The 21283-nt window shown below is 42.2% G+C and overlaps 1 protein-coding gene across 3 annotated transcripts in view; it reads left to right on the forward strand.

Annotated features, from left to right (window-relative positions):
• Positions 1-21283, forward strand: part of mgat4c (mgat4 family member C) — a 103228-nt gene that overhangs the window by 57059 nt on the left and 24886 nt on the right. For 2 of the 3 annotated variants that reach the window (XM_063899314.1, XM_063899306.1), the window contains one exon: positions 1902-1985. The exons of the other annotated variant lie outside the window; for it this stretch is intronic. The gene's annotated coding sequence lies outside the window, so the exon portion shown is untranslated. The remainder of the gene's footprint in view (positions 1-1901; positions 1986-21283) is intronic. 3 annotated transcript variants of the gene reach the window in all.

Here is a 21283-nt window from a genome sequence, read left to right on the forward strand (position 1 = left end):
TTTATGGGGGCACACAGAGCATGCACACTTGAATTTTCAAACCTCTGATCTCATGCTCCCAGCTCAGTCAATTGAATGGAGAGAAAAAAAACCACTGGACTAAATGTTTAGACCACATTGATTAAAATAAAGGCTATGAAAGTGTTCGTAATCAGCTAAAAAATGTACTTTGATTTACAGACGTCTCGTTCCCAATGTAAGTTAATGGGGAAAGTCATTTTGGGTCCATGAAGTCACTGACTACAGTAGAATGTAAGTGTAGTACCACTGTTTGGCCACTAGGATCATTTGCTTCCACGGCCGGCTTTCTTCCTTGGGACTTGCCTGAAACGCCTTGATTGGACTCCTTTCTTTACTTCCGGAATATAATGACATCACTATGTAACCCTCAAGGCTAAGGGGACATCTCTAAGCCGTTGACCAATCACAACAGAGCCGGTTTCAGACAGAGGGGGAAAACAGGTGCTGCAGCAAAGGCAGTATGAGAAACATAAAGAGCTTTTTGAACATTAAAGCATGTTAACGTCACACTTGAGGCACTGTCAAGTTATCCAGATGTTTAAGGTACATTCAGCTCTGCCCAAACTTGAAAATGGCTTGTTCAATACAAATGATGCAACTCTGTTCTGTTCTGGTGATTTATTTTCTTCGAGATGGATTTGATGGTTCTTGAAACATTTGGGTATCTGTATGGAAGTAGCAGATTGATGGCACATAGTGGAATTTCAGAAGAAGAATAGGTTGATAACCTTCAAGATAAACTAAAGGACAAATCACATTCCACATCAGTATGCATCCAAACCATAATCATTAAACTAAACCTCTCATGTTTTATCAAAGTGATTACACCAGCCCTCTGCTTGGTTTACAATCTTAATCAGTATCAAACTGCCAATTGCCAGCATTTCCATTACATTTTAGCTTGGACTTCACATTTAAATTCAAAATAGATCAAATTCAAACAGGAAACAGCAAATAATGATTCCTTCAAACTAAATATTTGACTTAGTCCATATCAGTTGCGTCTGTGGTTGAACATGAGCTGTGTCGGTAGCTAGCTCCAAACATTTTATACCCATGCTTGTTTAGAGGTGCGCAGGTGAAATCGGTCCCTCCAGAAACATGGGTTGCATTCTGTCTGTTGGGTGTGTCTAGGTTAGCTCTCTCTGCCCCCCTTCAGGCCAGGACTTCCTCCACAGATGCTGGTCTTACGCTCAAACCTGTTTGACGCCACAGGCACACATTACAAATATGAAGCTGATAATGAGCATAATGTGTCCTCTTTAATAATGTTGGGCAAGCTTATGTGTTCAAAGAGCGTCAATATACTCGGATGGGAAGACGATATGTGTGTGCATACGTGTGCAAACTGAGTAGAAAGACAGCCTTAGTTAGCTGCCTGCTTGGCGCTTGGCCGCCCCTGTGATGTATGTTTATGGCCCATCATCTCTAGCCAATTACCCCGCCTCAGTGTGGGAGCGCCGCGACTCCCCATCACAGCCGTCAGTGTGTGAGCATGGAGAGAGACGGCGACAGTTAGCGTTCCTGGACATCCTTGGCAAAGCGCTTGTTTTCCTTAGGGGGCTCTGGAGATTCATCTTGAAAAAGTAAGCCACAGGGTAGCCGAGTCTGCAGCTGCTTGGGGAATTGGAGGCTTGTTGGCTGTGTGTTTGTGTGCATCTGTGTGCGGTGTGGGTGTTTTAACTTAGCACAGCATGTGTGCAAACTTTGTAAATCCCTGTTTCCCACGCACTCCTGTGTTTGCATCAATATGAGCGGCTCACAGTGTGATGGTGCGTATGGTTAGAGGCTGTAAATGATGTGATCATCATATGTTACCCTTGAAAAGTCTCAAAGCTGTGAGGTAACCTTGGTATATCTGCTCCCTCTGTTTCTCCCAGATACAGCTGAGGCAGACGTGTTCATGTACCCCGTTCAGGTCAAGCTGCAGACTTCCTCCCACAAACACATCTGACTTCTACAAGGTAATCTCTTCCTCTGTCTTTTTGCATCAGAAAAAATGTGCTAGGATATACTTCAGTGCCTGGTTCACAGTGTCTCCTTCAGATTGCTTTGCCCGTGAAATGTTCTCCCGTTGAGAAGTGACATTAGAAAAAGGTAAACCGAATAAAAGTCACAGCGCGGCAGCCGTGAAGACTCATCTGCTTTTAGCAGGGAGCTGTTTTTAACCCTGTTGACACTCAAGCAATCCTTAAACTTCACATTTTGATGATTCCTCTGTGAAACTGAGAGTGGCAAAAGACAAGAGTTTATGTTTTTTATTTTCTTTCGCTCTTGCTCCATATTCACACACTGTGACAGATTGAAACTGCAAAGCTGTGTTTGTGTTGGCTAGACGACGCTACGCTCCTGCCCGGAGGGTTTATCAGGGAGAGAAAATATTGACCGCCAACAGTTGCACTTTGCTGGTGTTATTGCTTTTCACACTTGTGTGTTACAGACAGCAGTCGCCAAGCACAACAATTGTAAACCCGCAGCCATATTGACAGCCGCATTGCTCTTCTGTGCAGGGCAGCATAGCCAGCTTATGGTGTTTATATTTCAGCTTATTCCACCAAAGTACAAATAACATGAAAGTGATGGAACAAGGTGAGAAGCAAAGAAAATACTTACTGTTTACCTGAGATGTAAAACCCAAAGGAGCATCTCAGTATCACCACAGCTGTTTATGGCCCTCTCTTGTCATTATAAACTCACCAATATCACATTTCATGTTTATTTGATGTTCAAAGCATAAAGTAACAGGACATTATTGCTAATCACCCTCAAGGCAACTAAATGATTATTATTATTATTATAAAAATACCATTACGATACGATTATGATCATTTTGTTATTGCTCTACAAAATCCCCATGTGCAAATTACTTTTTAAAAGCACATTTTATTTGGAAACTAAAAGCAATCAGTAATGGAATTTTCTTTGTACATGTCTAAAGAGTCACTTCTTAGACGCTTTTATCCAAAGTGACTCACATACTCATTACCGTGGGCAGTCTCCACAACTTGGGGGGGAAGTGTCTTGCTAAGGGATACAATGACATCATGACTGCAGTGGGAATTGAACCCGGATCCAGAGATCGATGCTCTAGCCCACCGAGCCACAGCCTCCCAATGACATGTAAACAATGAGAATGAAGCCATGGCTTTTCTTCAAAATGTAAGGCAATATATGTGATTATTCTTATCCCCTTTAAGGGAGCTGATTACAATGTTGTGAGAAATTCAGGAGGTTTTTGCACACATTTTTCGGCCAAATTGTGAAACTGTGTATATAAAAGACGTGATTATATTAGGAATCATACTGTGATATCAATCCTAACCATGTTGCACAGCTCCATTGTAGACAAATGAGCTGCAACGCCTTGTTTCTCCACATTCTGACTGGATTTTCTCCACTTTATATGGCCCATAAATGCCACGCTGAAAAAAGGAACTTGGCTTAACTGCTGTGGCTGTTTTCATTTTTCTAACCCGTAACATTTTCAAGTGGCGCACTCCAGTGAACGAGACGTTTGACATTCTCAAAACAGCGGGGACTTTAAACAGCTTGAATCAGGGATCGAGGTGATTCTCCTCATTTTCATTTTTGCCTCAATGCCGTGCCAATGTGGGCGAGCATTAAAGATTCATGCAAACAGCTGTTTCTGCTACAGGACAGCGTGGCTCAGAGCAAGGCTGTGTGCGCATGGATTTCAAATCAGGGAATCTAGAGGAGCTGGATTTGGAAGAAAAAGTGGCATAACAGGGCTGGAAGCAATAAGAGGAGGAGAAGTAGACTGAGCTTCACCTTTTTAAGATTAATATAAGGTTTGCTTGTAGGAGTTTTGGTAATACTGACCTAAAACAGACCTATAAGAAAACAATTCACATCTTTATACACAGTGATCCAAAGGGTAAACAAGTATTGGGGGGTGACGGATTACATGGATTACGTAATCAGGAAACACTACTAAGTATTTAAAAATATATATAACTCAATGGGAGGAGTCAATCAAGGAGTACTGTTAATTTAAAGTGTTTGAAGAGACAAACAATCTAAGGGTGGGAATGTCATCTCCTATATGTTATTGTTATGTCCTTGTAAAATAAAAAGTATTCCCTTATAAAAGCAGGATTACAATATTACCCAAAAACCAAACATAGCATGTTAGCTAGTTCCTTTATCCCTGTGGTCTAATACTTTAACTGTGATGCTGCCTGATCTCGCTTTATGGTTTTCACTCCCTTTGGTTCATTTGTATCAGTGGAAGCATTCAATGTGAGTTAAACGAGTAATTTCCCAAACAACACTTTGACATTTCCCTAAATAAGCGTGACTGTTGCGATGGTGAAGCACCACCATAAGGCTTTTTAAAAGGTGTTTGTTCATTCGAGCTGACATTTGTTAGATTTTTCACCATGGATGCAGCGATGATATATGCCAGCTCCTGACAGCCGTGCAGCCGCCGAATACAGAGGGCTGAGTTATGTGTGTTAGGTGTGAGGTACATATTCACAGCCAGCGTCATTTTCTCCCGCTCTCTCATGCCCACATGCACTCTGACTCTGTTGTTTACTCTCACATTTGTTCTGTCTCATTTTCACTGTCTCTCATGTTTCCTGTTATGCTCTTTCCTCCTTTGTGTCTGGGGAGACTGAGAGTAGTGTTGCAAAAAAAAGCTTCATTAAATATCTACATTTGTGCTCTATGAAATGGTTTAAAGAGGCCCTATTATGTTCATTTTCAGCTTCATATTTGTATGTAGTATCTCTGGGACATGTCTCCATGCTTTAATATTCAAAAAGCTCTTTATGCTTCTCATACTGCCTGTGCCGCAGCACCTCTTTTTCACCCTCTGTCTGAAACCAGAGCCCAGTCTGCTCTGATTGGTTAGCTGGCTGGCCCTGTTGTGATTGGCTAACTGTTTAGAGATGTGTGGGAAATATCCAGACAGGTGAGGTAAATGTTCACGGAAGCAAACTGTCGTCCCACGACTGCCGTTTCAGTTGGTGACATCATTTGGACCTGAAAATACTTTTTCCCTTTGACTGACATTGGGAAAGAGACATCTGTTACTCTTCATTTTCCCCCCACTAAATAACTACCCAGTAAGAACACTTGTATAGCCCTTATTTAAATAGTTGTAAAAACCAAATCCATTCATTTAACTGAGTCGAGATTAGCTGGGACGCTGCAGTTTGGAGGCGGGGCTTAAGCAAAATGGAAGTGCACAGGCTCTATGGGCCCAGATTTTGATCTCTAGAGTCAGGCCATTTTGGCAGCATGCGCCACTTAGCAACTTTCATTGTAATGAACAGGGTCCCTCCTCCAATGTTGTATCCAATTCTCTTCATACATCCATGCCTACAGTGTGTTGGAGCGCTGGCTAATAGACGCGCAAGTGTTACATAATGATGTCACTATGTTCCAGAAGTACCAGAAGTTGCAGAAGTACATTGTACGTATAATATTCGGCTTCATATTTTGTTTTTGTTTATATTTTGTGTACATTTTTGTCCCAAATGTATATTTTTTACTTTACTCGTTGTAAATGCTATTTTATTTTTATTTTATTGTAATTACATTGCGTTGTTTTTATGCTGCTGTAAGAAAAACATTTCCCAAATTGGGATCAATAAAGTACTTCCATCCATCCATCCATCCATCCATCCCAAAGGAAGCATTTCAGGCAGGAAGAGTGTAAGGGAGAGAAACTCCCTTTGGACAGAACTGTTGGATTTTAGCCTTTGCAGACCATTCACATGCACTAAAAACGCACTACAGGAAAGGGAACACCAAAAAGCATAATAATGGCTCTTTAAAAATACAGCTGAAGTCATTGATCTTTAAGAGTGTAACATAATACCGCTCTCTTCTCCACTGAGACAAGCCCTGACCTCCTCACAGGAGCAGTACAGTGACCACCCAAATGGTCAGACTGATTGCCAATTTACAGCCCACACAGAAGCATTACCCCACTGAATTCAAAGGCAATGACAAACAATACGACGGTGTCCAACCAAAAGCTGTCTGCAGTTTGTTCCTGCTTCTTCAAAATGATGCTCCCACCTTCTATCACAACATCTCACCTCCCTTAAAGGAGCCACATGAAAATATTGCGAGCTGTTCCTGCTTCATATCGCTGTAACAAGCAGATGATCCCGTTTAGAAACAGCTGGTTGTGTTTCTCTAATTGTGAGGCTCCATCACCGCCTGTCAGTCCTCGTTCGTCAGCAGCTGTTAGCCATGCATCTTATGTGTTTGCTTACATATTGTCTGCCATCAGGCTTGGGGAGTAATGGATTCCATGTAACAGGAACTGTCATCGCTTACAGTTTAATAAGTAAGTAAGATATTATCAGATTTCTGTGGATTACTATCAGTACGACAACGATACAATACTTACCTCTTTTCACCCTCTGTCTGAAATCAGAGCCAAGTCTGCTCTGATTGGTTAGTTGGCTAGCTCTGTGAACCGCTTAGAGATGTCCCGCCCCTTAGCCTATCACGTACAATGTGTTGGAGCACTAGCACAAAAAGTGCAAGTGTTACATAGTGATGTCAGGAATCCAATGGAAGTGTTTCAGTCAAAAGCCTATACAACACACTACAGGAGAGCATGATAGGGCCTCTTTAAGTATCTCATAACCATTCAAGTCAAGTTTATGCAGCCGCAACTTCAGCTGATCGTTGTCCGGCTAGAAAACGGTCTGATTCTGTCGAGCAGTAGATACTGTCTTTGCTGTGTGGGGGCTAGGAAGCAGCCTGAGCAGAATATCTGTTTCTCATCCTGCAGTGTGGCGTATTCTGGGAGGATGTCTAAATGATGGTGGGTAATTAAGGCGCTTTTTTTCCCCCAATCATCTGAAATGATGTTACCTTGACAGATGTCTTTTTATGCTTCTCGAACTGCCTGAGCTTTCTTTCAAAATTCACAAAACCAAAAACACTCGTCTGAACCCCTTTATGCTTTTCATTTCCTAATAAATGTTGAACTGTGCCAAGGGGATGCCTAGCTTAGCTTACTATAGGCTCTGTGGTTTGGCAGCTTTGTCTATGGACCTAATCACAGTGAACCAAAATTCCAGAATTTTGAAACGTTTTTATGTTTTGTTTTGTCTGCTGTCAGCCTGTCACATCCACCCTTTGTTTCAGTTTTTAACGAAGACACTTTAAAGGCTCTCTGTACTTCAATAAACAACTAAAAAATGAATAATATTCCCTTTCTACGTGGGTACAGAGAGCCTATTTTTAGGATGAAACACACTTTTCCTACAATGTTATTAAAGGTTAATTCAAGAAAGTTTTTATCCAAAATAAAAGCGTGACAGAAAGTTGAACACAACAAATAAAATAGCCCAACATGACCAAATAACATCAGAGTTTAACCGTCTCTCCAAGCGTGAGCGTTTTGCAGCATGGATTTTTCCTTTTCAAACTTGGAGGTACACATGAGAGAAGTGTAAAGCTTCCCCCTGGATTGTTGATATGGCACTATCTTTGGCTTACACCCACATGGTATTTTTCTGCAAGCTGGAAACCCACTCAGCATTCTGTCTTTCTGTCTGTTCGTTGCGAGAGGAGAGGAGACCCACAGCGCCGACCCCGAGGGATGTCGATTCCCACCAATGCACGCGGACTTTACAGTAACATTTTGCCCCAGTGTCAGGCAAGAGGAGAGGAGAAGTAGAGCGAAAGAGAGGAGACTATGAGCTTAATGTAGATCTGTCATCAGCTGGCCGCAGATCAAAAGAGCAGCATTGGCAGGCGGAGCACAGAATCCACCAGAGCCTCATCTCCATGCCAAGCTCCGGCTTCTCTGAGGTAGACAAGCACACAGGGGCCTGGCTCCAGGCGAGGAGAGTGTGTGTGTGTGTGTGTGTGTGTGTGTGTGTGTGTGTGTGTGTGTGTGTGTGTGTGTGTGTGTGTGTGTGTGTGTGTGTGTGTGTGTGTGTGTGTGTGTGTGTGTGTGTGTGTGTGTGTGTGTGTGTGTGTGTGTGTGTGTGTGTGTGTGTGTGTGTGTGTGTGTGTGTGTGTACTTTTCGGGGGCGGAGAGGTGTGGGCACATGCACAATGTCTCAAGGCAAGGATCTGGCACTTTGAAAATGTCACCAGAATCCCAGAAACAAGAAGAGAATAGAGAAAGTGTGATGAACAGACGCGTATGCTCTGGGAGGTGTGGGACTTAGAGACTGTGCAAAGGCAGAATCATTTTTCAAAGTGGGAGATTGAGTGGAATAAAGATGATGGCACGAAGACAGAGAGATGCAGGCTCTCTTTACTGTACACCTCTGCAGCATTAGTGTAAAAATGTAAGTTAGTGCTTTAGATATATTCAAATCGCCGCCTTCAGAGGTTTCTTTCTTTCTACTTTTGATCCTAGAATAACGTTTTATTGTGGTGTTTTTTTTTACTTTGTTGGCAGTTTTTAAAAGACTACTGCAGGAAAAGATGATATTTTCTTAATCCCTCATGCACAGACCTATACACACTATGCCTGAATATACACATGCTTATTTTACGGAGAGGTGTCAGGGCTAAGAGGCTTCCGTGTTTCAGGGTGCCAGGGAGCAGCTGGGGGTTCAGTGCCTTCATCAAGGACACCTCGACAGTGCCGGTGAACTGAGCAACTGTCGCCCCATAGGAGGATAATTACACTGTTTACCCTGTGAAGAAAACATGCTAATTCTGCAGAAAGCTCTTTATGTTTCTCAGACTGCCTGTGCTGCAGCACCTCTTTTCACCCTCTGTCTGAAACCAGAGCCCAGTCTGCTCTGATTGGTAGCTGGCCGGCTCTGTTGTGATTGATCAACCGGTTAGAGATGTCAGGACCCTTAGCCTATCACGTACAATGTGTTGAACGCTAGTCAATAGAAGCGTGAGTGTGACATAGTGATGTCACTATCTTGCAAACGCCAATCTTTTTATCAATCAATGTTAGGTCAATGATAAACCCCTTACATTTCTTTTGTGCAATAGGCTTTTGTAAACTGCCAAAAATAAGCTGTGTTTACAGCTGTTTGGTTGAAAACAAGGTATTCAAGGTTGAGAAAAAAGGCTTCAGTGAAATTACAGCAGCAGGAAGCAGATAGTAAAAGGTGAGCACCTCCTCTGACAACAGAAATCCAAGGAGTGCTCACTCTGTATGTTTATCTCTACAGCTCAAAGAACTTCTAAACAGAGGGATGCTGTGTTAAGAATTCACGACCTGATCTTGCCAATCTGGTCCAGTTTTAGTGTAGAAGCACAACGTCTCTCCTCTGAGGTGTTTGCTTAGTGTTTGTGGGTGTGTGTGCGTGCATGTTTTTTTGTGACTGTGTGTGTCCTCTCGTTTACCCGAACTCAATGTCAAACCTATTTCCAAACCACTGATTCAGCTAGTTCTGGAGATATACAGCGGTGCTGCCAATGCTCACCTTTAGAGATTACGGTGACATTAAAAGCGGCATATGGGCGGCGAGTGGGGAGACCCAACTACTGCGCGCCTCATCTGATGCAAATGTCCTCTCTCACCTCCATCAGCAAAAGTAATTACGGCAAACCACTGTGACATCTTGGGCTGCGCGGGAGATGGGAAGAGTCCCTCGTATAGGTCACGGAAATACACCCATCTCTCTGGGTAAGGAGGAGACAATTATCTTTTTGTGCCGAGAGGCGGCGTTGAGGGAGGAGCCCTCCACCCTCTAACCCCCCCCGTCTCCGTCTCCTCGAAGTGAAGTGTCTTTTGTACCAGCAGCCCTGAGGGACGCAGTCAAGATATTGACACCGCTGTTAGCATGCTTGGGGCTAAAGAGATGTATCATATAGCGGCGCCGTCTCGCTTTACAACTGGGGCTTCATTAATACGTCGGCAAACATGTGTTTGGTTTAGATTTTTTAATGTATTTTTCCAGTCACTGCGCAGATATGAGAATGACATGCATATTGGCAGTGTCTCTGCTGCAGTATTCATAGGATGTCATTGGCCCAGGCCTAACTGACATTAATGTTAATGGTTAGGTTAAACATTCCTGCTATAATGTTAGAGAGTACATGCAATGCTAATTCTCAGGTTCATATCTGTATTTTGTTCCTCTACTCTGACATGTCTCCAAGCTTTAATGTTCAGAAAGCTCTTTATGTTTCTCATACTGCCTGTGCTGCAGCACCTCTTTTCACCCTCTGTCTGAAACCAGAGCCCAGTCTGCTCTGATTGGTTAGCTGGCCGGCTCTGTTGTGATTGGTTAACCGCTTAGAGATGTCCCACCCCCTTAGCCTATCATGTATAATGTGTTGGAGCGCTAGCCAGTAGAAGCGTGAGTGTTAGAAAGTGATGTCACTATGTTCCGGAAGTAAACAAAGGAGTCCAATGGAGGCGTTTCTGGAGGGAACACAGGGATTTCAGCCTTTGCAGACCATTTACATGCACATAAACCTCAATAACAGGAAAGGGAAAGCCCAAAGAAGATAATAGCACCTCTTTAAAAAAGGTCAGCATGACAATAGTCTCAGATTGAATATTTTGAATTGTAAAGAGAGGTGGACCTATACATGTATATCTATTTCATCATCTATAAAAGCCTATTTGAGTTTCTGTTTTCTTCATGGGCTTTAAATTTCACATTTACACGTCTATTTTTTTGGAGTGATAAAACCAGAAAACAGTTTGTGCTTTTGATTGAAAAAAATATTCAAACAAAAAAGCATTCATTTGTGAAATAGGCATTCACGCCTCCTGAACTGCATCTCATGCCTCCTTGCAAAACTGATCTGGAAAACATTGACAAAAAAACATGCCATTGTCCAGATAAAGAATCCAACCCCATTGTGCTTTGGAAAGTCTCCTTGTATGTCTAAGCTGTGTGACTTAGATAAAAAGCTGACCGTGTTTTCCATGCTGGAAGCAATAATCCTGTTGACGGCGTTTTCCTATTTTCTTTCCTCACCTCCTTGTCATGTTGTAGGTGTTTTTTTGCTCGAGTGCTTTACCTAGCAGAGGGGTCCCGCAGCCCCTCAGCTGACCCTGCTGTTCAGAGTCAGTGGGCTGCGATGGCCCAAAGCGGCTTACGCTAACCTTTAACCCCCCTGGCACTCGACGCTGGCTTAGCTCCGCTGAACAAGTCAACTGGGCTTTGTGCCCGAAAGTGGCGACCTGCACGAGTGTCATCTGGCCCTGTAGTGAGATCTCCTGCACCTCAGGGCGAACCCCGCCACATTATCCAACGCCCTCCTGGGACAAGAGGGCATGGCACTCGAAAGACCTTTTAGCAGTGGCCACTTTTAGATCTGTTCAAATGGGAATACATGCAGCAACGAAACTGTGGACACATCTCTTTGGGTTTGAATATGTTTTAAATATAAATACAGAAACATGATGCTGCAAACTAGCATCTATTTGTGTTGCTGTTGATGCTAACAAACATATTAAATCCAAAACATTTTGGGCAACTCACTCTGTTAGCCATGGATTACAGGCTTAATGCAGCACTAACGCTCTGATTCACTACGATTGCTCTAATCTGGCCAAATTCTGTCTAAGTCTGACTCAGCTGCAGGGGCAAAGTGCATTCTGTTCTCTGAAACACTCAAATCCAGTCATTACACAACGTCTTTATGTGTACAAATAACTTGGATGACACTGCACATTGCTCACTGCACCGAACAAATCCTTGAAATAGGTTGAACTCAAAGGTCCTCCTTTATTTAGACTATCAAAAATATCAGATACCAACTGACATAAAAAAGGGGAAAACTAGCTGAAAATATTGTCATGCTGACATCTTCTTTTAAAGGGGCCATGTTAGGCTTTTGGGGATTTCCCTTTCAAGCTGGGTGTTATGTACGTTTGTGTGCATGTAAATGGTCTGCAAATGCTAAAATCCCTGGCCACCACTCGCTCTCCTATTGGCTAGCGCTCCAACACATTGTACGTGATAGGATAAGGGGCCGGGACATCTCTAACAGGTTGACCAATCACAACAGAGCCGACCAGCTAACCAATCAGAGCAGACTGGGCTCTGGTTTCAGACAGAGGGTGAAAAGAGGAGCTGCAGCACAGGCAGTATGAGAAACATAAAGAGCTTTTTGGACATTAAAGCATGGAGACATGTCACTGGAGAGACACTAGATACAAATATGAACCGTAACATGAGCAGAATGTCATCTTTCAACATTGCACTGATGATAAGGGTTAGGTGTTTCAACTTTTAGACTTAGTAAGGTACAGAGGAGCACACTTCTAACCACAAGGTTCAAGGTGTTCATTTAAACACTGCAGGGACTGGACATTGCAGTAAAGGAATGCGCTGGCAGTCTCAATCATGTAATTATAATGCCAACTTTCAAAAGATCCCTTCTTTCATTTGAAAAGTTCACTTGGAATTACATTTTTTTCTTTTAGCCTCACAGTATTGTGGTCAAAAGAGCAGGAGCCTTGAGTGCTTCAACATCCGTGAAAAAATGCGAGTGAAAGCAACAGACGTATGAATCATGTTCTTTATAAATAAACATCCAAACATCAAACACTTATTTTGCTCGACGCCAAATGAAAATGCACAGTCCCTGAATGCAAATGTATATTATTTTTAAACCTAAGCATTTTACAACATAAGAAACAGAAAACTTTAAAGCAAAAATACTGCAGAAATATGAACCTTTTACGGGTTCTGCTTTCCTCTTTAGCTATTATAAAGGTGTTTCAGTTAAGTTGGTTATGGGAATGGAAACAATTTAAATTCTAATAAAAATAGTAACATTATGCCATAATCAGATTAATATGGTATGGATTTCAGGGTCCCCTTGATGTGCTAAGTATTGTACTCCCACTATCAGTCATAAGTGAAAATAAATGAGCTTTCTTCCACTCTCAAGTTGTCAGTTGTAAACAACAAAACTTATGAAGCCATATTAATTTTGGGTGTGTAGGTGGGGTGGGGGCGATTAGCAGCTCTGTGCAATTAGTTATTACACTGAGGGGGGGGGGAGAATCACATTCATTATGTGAGAATACGGCCACCATGATGCAGCCTCTTGAATTGTAATGAAGGAGGCCCCTTGATAGCCATGAATTCACCAATTAAGGTTCTCATATCACATTCAAATTATGTGCATTTTTAACGACGCGTTGTGCGACGGAAACACTCGCATCATCCGCCGGTTTCAAGGAGCTTTCTTGCTTGCAAATGTAGGACTAATTAAGATAATTAAAGCTTTTGAAGTTTCACGTATAATCCGATGTGCAGCAATTGAGAGGAAATTCAAAAACGAAATTGTAATGAATTTTAAGGCTTTGTCCTCTTCTGTTCCCTCGCATTGAAACAACTCTGATCGTCTCAGATTCCGTTTCTCTCTCTTTGCAAAATGAAAGACTTTAAGTAACCATGAAGAAACTCTTGCTTTTTTCTTTAAAACTTTGTGTTCCTGAAAGTTATGCGAAGCACATATGTACTTTTCCTTGTCCCTTTTGACATACGGTTATGTAAATGCATGCAATACTGAAAGTTGTCTGAGTCCACTATTTGGCCTCTGACAGTATGAAAAAAGCAAAAAGCTTAGCCATGAAAATTCTATATTGTGACTCTGCATGCAGTGAGCAGTAGCTGCAAACCCCAGGTTTCACAATGTGTGCTTTTAACTCGAGGGTTTTGTCCCTGAAATGTCCTTATTTCCATTGCTACAAAAGACTTTGAGATATGACAGCTATTTTAAAGCAAGACGCGATATCGCCTTCACATCAACTGAACGCATGTGCCTGCATTATGTATGAAGTATGTGTGAGAAAGGAAAAGTAAGACAGCGAGAGGAGGGCAGGAGAGCTCCCTTGCTGAGCTTTTATCATCCTTAAATGTACCAAAATGAGTCTTGGGGAAAACGAAGCTGTGTGGCTTTTGAAGAATTAATAAGCCCTTCTCATTTGGATGTGTCTGGCGTCTCGGACAGCCTGGAAGCCCCACTTCCACACTTTCCTGACAGTGCCTTTGATGTCAGTGATAAGGCACAGCGACTCCCAGGGAGCGAGGCATCCAACAATGAGGGCAGAGTCAGTGGAGACCGGCTTCACTGATCCTGCCTGAGCTTTACTATCTGGCCTCTCTCCAGCAAAGGAGTGCATTAGGTATTCCTGAGACAAAGCATTTGGGACAGAGTGTGTGCCTATTGTTCTGTTCGTCTTTTCGAGGAAATCTCATCCTTTGACAAAGGTTACTGCTTTATTCTCCTGCAGACAGACTTTACCCTGGTCAGTTTGACACTTAGTTAAAACCTTCTGGGTAATATCTTTTTAAATTGATGTTCTCCAGAATAATTTAAAGTGTTATCATCGGCAACGCTTTTTAAATAAGTATTCTGCCTTTAAGCTGCTCTAAAACTACAAAGTCAAGAATGTGATATTATTAATAAGTGAATTTGACTCAATCGTAACGTCATTGGTTGACTTTTTTCCTTTACAGTATAAATTGAAGTCCCTCTGCTTTACATTTTGGTCTAAAAGATCCTTCACATCCATGCTCATGTCTCTTTAGTGCCACATTACTGTAGCGTGAGGAAGTAGGAGTGATTAGTGTAATTGTGATAAAAGCTACCATCCAGAAAGTGTGATGGCACCTGGTGATTCAGAGGGCCCAGAAATAGGTTTCAGCAAACAAAATAATCGGGCAGGGGTGATATTGAAGCAGGTACGTAACTATGAGCCAGTGCAAGGCAATTTTCTACTCTGCTACTCATAACCCACAGGAAATGACAAAAAAGCATTGGCTGCCTTTGTTGAGGACAATTTTGTGATTATGGGGTTGATAGCTTTACTCCGACAGCGTAGACACATCTTTCCTTATTTGGGGCTTCTTTGGCAAGCTGTTTTTAGAAGAAATGTCAGTCTGAAAAGTGCCCTGCATCCTGTCATCCTATAAATATGGTGGAGGTAATTTGTAGCCAAGGGAAAAGGTGTTAAGAGGAATGTCAGGATTTCTTTGACCAATCACATCGTAGGCTGCTAGGGATGACTTCATCCTTTCCAATGAATCATGGCAAAGTTAAAGAAGCTTTTGTACAGTTCATATTGTATTTTGTGCCTCTACTGTTTCCTCTGGAGGTTTCTTTTGAATTTTATCCTTTGCAGACCATTTACATGCACAGCCTTTCGATGATATTTTTCCAAGGTCAATTGAAGAATGTGCACTACATGTTTTCAGAACCTGAGCAACCATTGGTGGGAAAGTTATTTGCATACATTTGGCTCTCACCTGAAACATACTTGTTACATCAAAACCAAAAGCTTGACAGGGAGCCCCGGGGAGAGCTAGCCTGTGACCCTGTTTTGCCTCAGGCAATTTCTCTGCTGCAATAACACGCTCCTACTCACTGACATTTGTAACCTGACAACTGATGGGAGGGCATAGATAATGCAATACACCATGAGACATAGGAGATGGGCTGAAGATATACCGTACAAAGGCCTTGGGGAACGTCCTTCTACTTAAAAAAATATGTCTGTTGAATAGATTCGTACACATGGGACTCAGATGCCATCCCACCTCATAATAACCAACAAGGTTTTAAGCAGAAGTAACAAAGCTTAAAGACTGGATGATGGAAAGCCCTACTGAAAGAGAGCAACGAGCAGGATATCGACATGGACAGCAAAATTAGAATTGATTTGCACGGAAAAGGGGGTCGCCGTCTTGCAGAGGCAGCGGCTTCTGTGAATTCCAAATCCAGCAGTCTTTGAGGAAATCTTTGCAGCAGAACCGGTCTTTCCCGACTCTCACAGACAGGCATTAGGCATTAGGCTGTGAGAAGATTCAACCCCTTTGTGATGTTTGCAGACTGAAGTTCTAACGGGATTCTGGGTATTGAGCATTTCAAATGGGGAAGATTGTGTCATGATAAGGGAGCAATCTGTTTTGTTTCATTGCTTTGAATCAATGTTATTTGATGACTGTTTTCAGCGCGCTTGCTTTGAGTATGTAATAAAAAATCTCAATGTGAAGTATGGTTTAAGCTGCTGTGATTTGATGTAAGACGAAGATGTTGGCCCAGCTCCTCAGCAACAAGCACATTGTTTTTTAGTCCCCTGTCACCTACAGTTTTAATTGGACAGCAGGTCCACAACAGTAGACATAAATCCCACCACTGGTGCTTTAGTACAAGGCTGCAGGAAGGCAGTGAAATCTAAACTGAAGTGACACTTACTGACTGGGCCAAAGGGAAGGGAAAATGAGCTTTTCCTGGGGAAAGGGGAAACCTTTCAATAGGCAGATTGACAGGTTGAGCAGTCAGAGGAGATGGAAAGCACTTGTAGCTGCTCGGACGCGCCGAGGGGTCAGATGCCAGGGTTGGCAGCTTTGCCAGAGAGGCGGCGGGTTTTCCCTGTGACATTCTTGTCAAACGTTTGGCAGCAGGATCTCTCACAACAAACACAGCTGGACGCTGACGGTTAATCTAATTTCACCAGCCCCAATCTTGTGCATGGCCTCAGGGGAGCTGTTTCTCCTCCACAACATGTCGGAAGGTTTGTCGACAGAAATCTTGGATTCGCCGTGTGCTTGGTGGGGGCTTCTTTGAGGGGAAAAGCCCTTTTAGAGTAATACAAAGAGGTATATCGGAAGAATAGAAACTTCTCCTGTAATCTCTTTTGTCATACTGCATTGATATGACAGGGAATTGCTTTGACCATCGAAACACCCAAAGCAATACAGTGCAGAGAACCAAGAAAATACAGTGCAGAGAACCAAGACTCATCATGACAAATGTCACGTAGAGCAGAATACAAAGAAAAATCCCATCCGAGCTAGTGGAGACCCTTAACCCAAGAAAAATGTTTAAGCTTTGATTTATTATTAAAGAACAACTTTTTAAGCAGTACTGTAGACTTTTCTTCAAAGTCAATACCTCAACATTTGTATTTTCACATTGAATCCAATCTTTCTAATCGCTTTACAGCGTCTTCTAGCTAATTGTTTTAGGTTGTACGGTATGTAATGTTTGTTTTAGTCTCAAAGCTCTCAATAATCATCGCACCAAACAGCAATCAGACATATTAGCGTCTACATAAGGAAGAAAAGTCAACAGTGAGTTGCTCAATACTGGGGGTGGAGACCAAAACTGAGCAAAAACTAGTGTGCACAATTGATATTTTTCCATCAGGTGTGCAGAAAGAATGACTATATTTCTGCTGTCTGCTAACACATTAACAACTTTACAAGTCACTCATATCAGAGCTTTGTGTCTGCGAGTGTGTTTTCCACCTCTTCTGCCCCCACTTCACATGATCATTGAATATCTAAACTCATCATTAGTTATTTATTTATGGCAAAGCGGCAACGGTTAAAATGGCAACGAGCCAGCAATCACTCAGCTGTCATAATTGGGTCACATAGACCTTGAAGGCAGGGCAGAGGAAGTGCGTAAAGTAATTATGTTTTAGTTGACTTGATAGTCTGCTATTCCAACAGACCTGCCAGGGGATGTTTGATAAACAGCAATGAGACGTCTGCTCTGGGTTTTTTTAAATTTTATTCTGCTGTGCTTTACCAGTCTTCACTTGAAATGAGCTGATAGGAGGGATGGATGTTGTCCTCATAATTCAAAATGTGTCTACTAGGTTGTGTTCTTGACAGGATGTGCCTTGAAATTGTTCCCTTGGCATCGCTCCAGTGGTTGAAAACATATTGTTTATACTGCAAACACTCCTAAAGATGTAACTGAATCGCTCCAATGTTTGTGTTTTTATCTGGTGGCGTGCTCACAGTTCAATGTTCAACAGGCCATACACAACAAACAGAAGGATAATGGAGGCTAGGAGAATATTTTCACTTCTAAAGTGATTTACTGACCTGTTGAATCGTGACACGAGGACACCAACAGGAGGAAGTCTTTATCTGTCATTGAACTTACACATTTATGTTTACCTGGTTTGAAAATATGGAAGAATTAAAGCTCTAATGGAGTTGTAGAAAATGACTTTGGATTTGGAAATGAATATCCTAGAGAGCACGTATTTCCATCTAACAAATATATACCCTTTATTTAACCAGGTAAAAGCCTCATTGAGATAAAAAAATTAAACATTACAAACTTTTTAAAACGACTTCAGTTAGGGGACATGAGAGCAATCACATTTAAGCCCTTTAAGATGGACTTGAACTCCCCCATCGTACATACAAATTGCCAGTTTTAGCTCCTTGTGTACATTACTCCAGGCAGAAGAGGCATCATACTTAAAAGCTTTTATCCTTAGTTCTGATCTCACTTTAGGAACCAACATCTGAATAATATCTTGGGAGTGCAACCCATAATGTCATAGAAAAATTAATATGCACAGATGAACTCACAAAATCCCAGATCGGCATTTTAATGTCGATTATCTGCTGAGGGAGAGACAGCTCCCACGTGCAGCTGATCTTGCTGACTTGTGTATTTCCACCAATACTACGACTAGACGGAAAGCTGCAGGGGTACAAAGCAAATTCCTGGAAAGTGCTTAATTAAAAAATGTGATATTATGAGCACTTTTCAGCTTGAGAAACTCTTATTATTTAGAGAATTACCCTCGGATAAACACTGTGTCGAGACTCTTTGCAACAGTTGGAAACTTTTAATAGTCTTCTGGGATCAAAACAGTTTTTCCCATTCATTCCCAGTCAAATAAGCTATTACAAAAGCATGGGCTACAACCGAGGCATTTAACAGCACAATTAAATTCCAATGGCCTAGTATCTATTGAGCAATTAACCTTTGGTAAACCAATTATTATTTAGTATGTGATGACAAAAGTTAGGTCCTAGAGGAGCCATGTCCCGTTTTAATAGACGGTCTTATGCCCTATAAAAGATGGAAATGTGAAGCCATTTTAGTGCCCTATTAGCTTAGCACCGCTGACACACTGCCAACTCGCCTCAGCCGTGAGTATTGATTAATTGGCACGGAACAGTCTCACCGTCTGGGTTGGTGAGAAGGAGAGAACAAATGGATGAAAATGGATTAGGCCGACTAAGGAAAAGTCAGGGTGTCCAATCCATTGAGAGCTGTGGTAATGAACTGGGTGCACACCAAGGTCTCTCCGATGGTGCGCATGGAGCCTGTAGTAAAGGACCTCTGTCACCCGTGAAGTCCGCCAACCAGCTATTCCACGGCCTGTCCAATGCAACGTTATCGCTATCGGGAAAGGTTACCAATGCAACTTGCATCAACTCACCTCCAATCAGCTCTACATTGCCATAAATTCACCTCCTTACACTCACTCTAGCAGGTGTGACAGCTAACTGCACTGCCCATCTATTCACAGAGCATTGTGTAAATATATAATGCATTAACTGCCATTAAAGCGCACTCCGTCATTTCAATGACATTGTAAATGGCTTTGTTGATTTGTCACTGGAGGATCATTTGTCATTTTAGTTGTGACTTCAACAATCTGGACAATTCCCAGCCCGTTATATCCCTCATGGAACATGGAGCAGCTCAGCCATAAATTTATCACTGGCAATGCCATTACCTTTAGCTTGACGGCCCTCAAGCAACAGCAGTGCAATAATAGAGAATAGATTTTATCCCGTATGGAGCCAAGGCTTTTGCTCGTGCTTTATTTCCCCCTTCCAGCCTCTGAGATAAAGAAGAAAATAAGGTAGCCACTGAAGTGTTATACCTACCGTAATGAAAGGTTTTAAACTGATACTGGTATTGACTCAGAAGCCCCCCTGGAGCATGCCTGTATATCAGATGTTGTGTCATAAATGAAGATCAACAATCCTGTTAACTTTCCCTTACAATAACCTGAAGGAAAACCAAATCAAGCGGCGCATTGATAAGTCTTGTAATTACATTTTCTGATGCGACACGATGATTCTCCAGTGAGATCATAGAAGAGATGATGAAACGCCTCAGATGATGAAAATTATGACTCTGATGTCGGTGTTTGGCAGTTCAACACATCTCTTGCAAATATGGGGACTGATGTTTGATCCAATCGAAAATGAGAATGCAGGCTGGTCAATATCTTTCTCCTGGGGGCCACGTATCTACTTGAGATGCATTGTGTGTGAGATGTCATCCGGAATATTGATATGAGCGCTCATTTCCTGTGAACCACCGATGCTTTGGTGACGCTATGAGCTGTTAATGAAAAAATCAGCGGGGCTTGTCAACTGTCATCACGACCAAATGAGGCAGAAAGAGGGGTGGGAGGAGGGGGGACTTAATAAAGCCCAAATTTCTCTTTACACAAATGTGAAGCCTGATAAGGATGTTTGTATTAAAAAAAAACTCTGATAAAATGCTGATGTTTTTTCCTTGAAGAATTAGCACCGAGCGCTGTCAGCACCAATAGGAAATCCCATCAGAATGCTAATGTGGATCTGCTAAGGCACACATTTTCCTGCCAACACAAATTACGACATCTAAGCCGGATTAGGACACATCCTTTCATTACTTTATTTGATTTTCTGACTTCCTCTTTTCTCGTGCTTACATTTTTACTCTGGCTTGCTAAAGGGCTTTAGATATGCAGTGATTAGATGATAGCGGCGTAACAAACTGTGCTTCTGAGGACTGTATTTTGATTATCTTTTAAAGGTAAACCTAGGGGGAATATACCACCATGAAACATTTCCTCTTGCAAATGAATGTTCCTCTCATTGTTGTCCCTATCTCGCTGCTTTTACTCCTATCCCTGCTGTTCCAAATAGTTCAATTCAGCTGTGTTTTTCCTAAAATTATCTGAAAGTGTATGTGTGGGCAGGAAAGAAAATGACGTCTCTCCAGCAAAAACCTAATACCACAAAAAATGTGCACTCTCTTTGTCGCACTTCCAGCTGCTTTATTAGCATAGACTCATTTGTTTCCTATTAATTATGCATTAATGTCAACCCACTAATGAAAGCAAGGTCAAGGCATTAGGAAAAAAAAGATTCCAGGAGTGAGCTGAAGTATTTCAAGTATTCCAAGGGAATGAATGCTGAAATATTTCTCACATTTGGTGACTGGGCAGTGCATCCGAGTGAGAACACCATGGGAGGATGGTGAGCTTGTTAAAGGTTGCACAGAGCTACTGGGCTCACCCTCATCTCAGAGACTATTCTCCTTTCTTCCTTCTACCTCCCACATTTCTTTCCCTCGCTGTCTCTCTGGTCCTGAACTCAGTGCTGAGCCTTTGCTGAGAGCCCTAGCTTGAAAACAGCACGACTCCCCCTCTTCCTACACCTCTACGCCCTCATTATCAGCCACCATCTGCCCGACCTTAGCCTCACATCACTCCTTTACACCCAGCCATCCCATCAACACTCCCCTCTCACTCTCCACTGCCACCTTG

This window comes from Eleginops maclovinus, chromosome 2 (assembly GCF_036324505.1).
Source record: "Eleginops maclovinus isolate JMC-PN-2008 ecotype Puerto Natales chromosome 2, JC_Emac_rtc_rv5, whole genome shotgun sequence".
Taxonomy (NCBI): domain Eukaryota; kingdom Metazoa; phylum Chordata; class Actinopteri; order Perciformes; family Eleginopidae; genus Eleginops; species Eleginops maclovinus.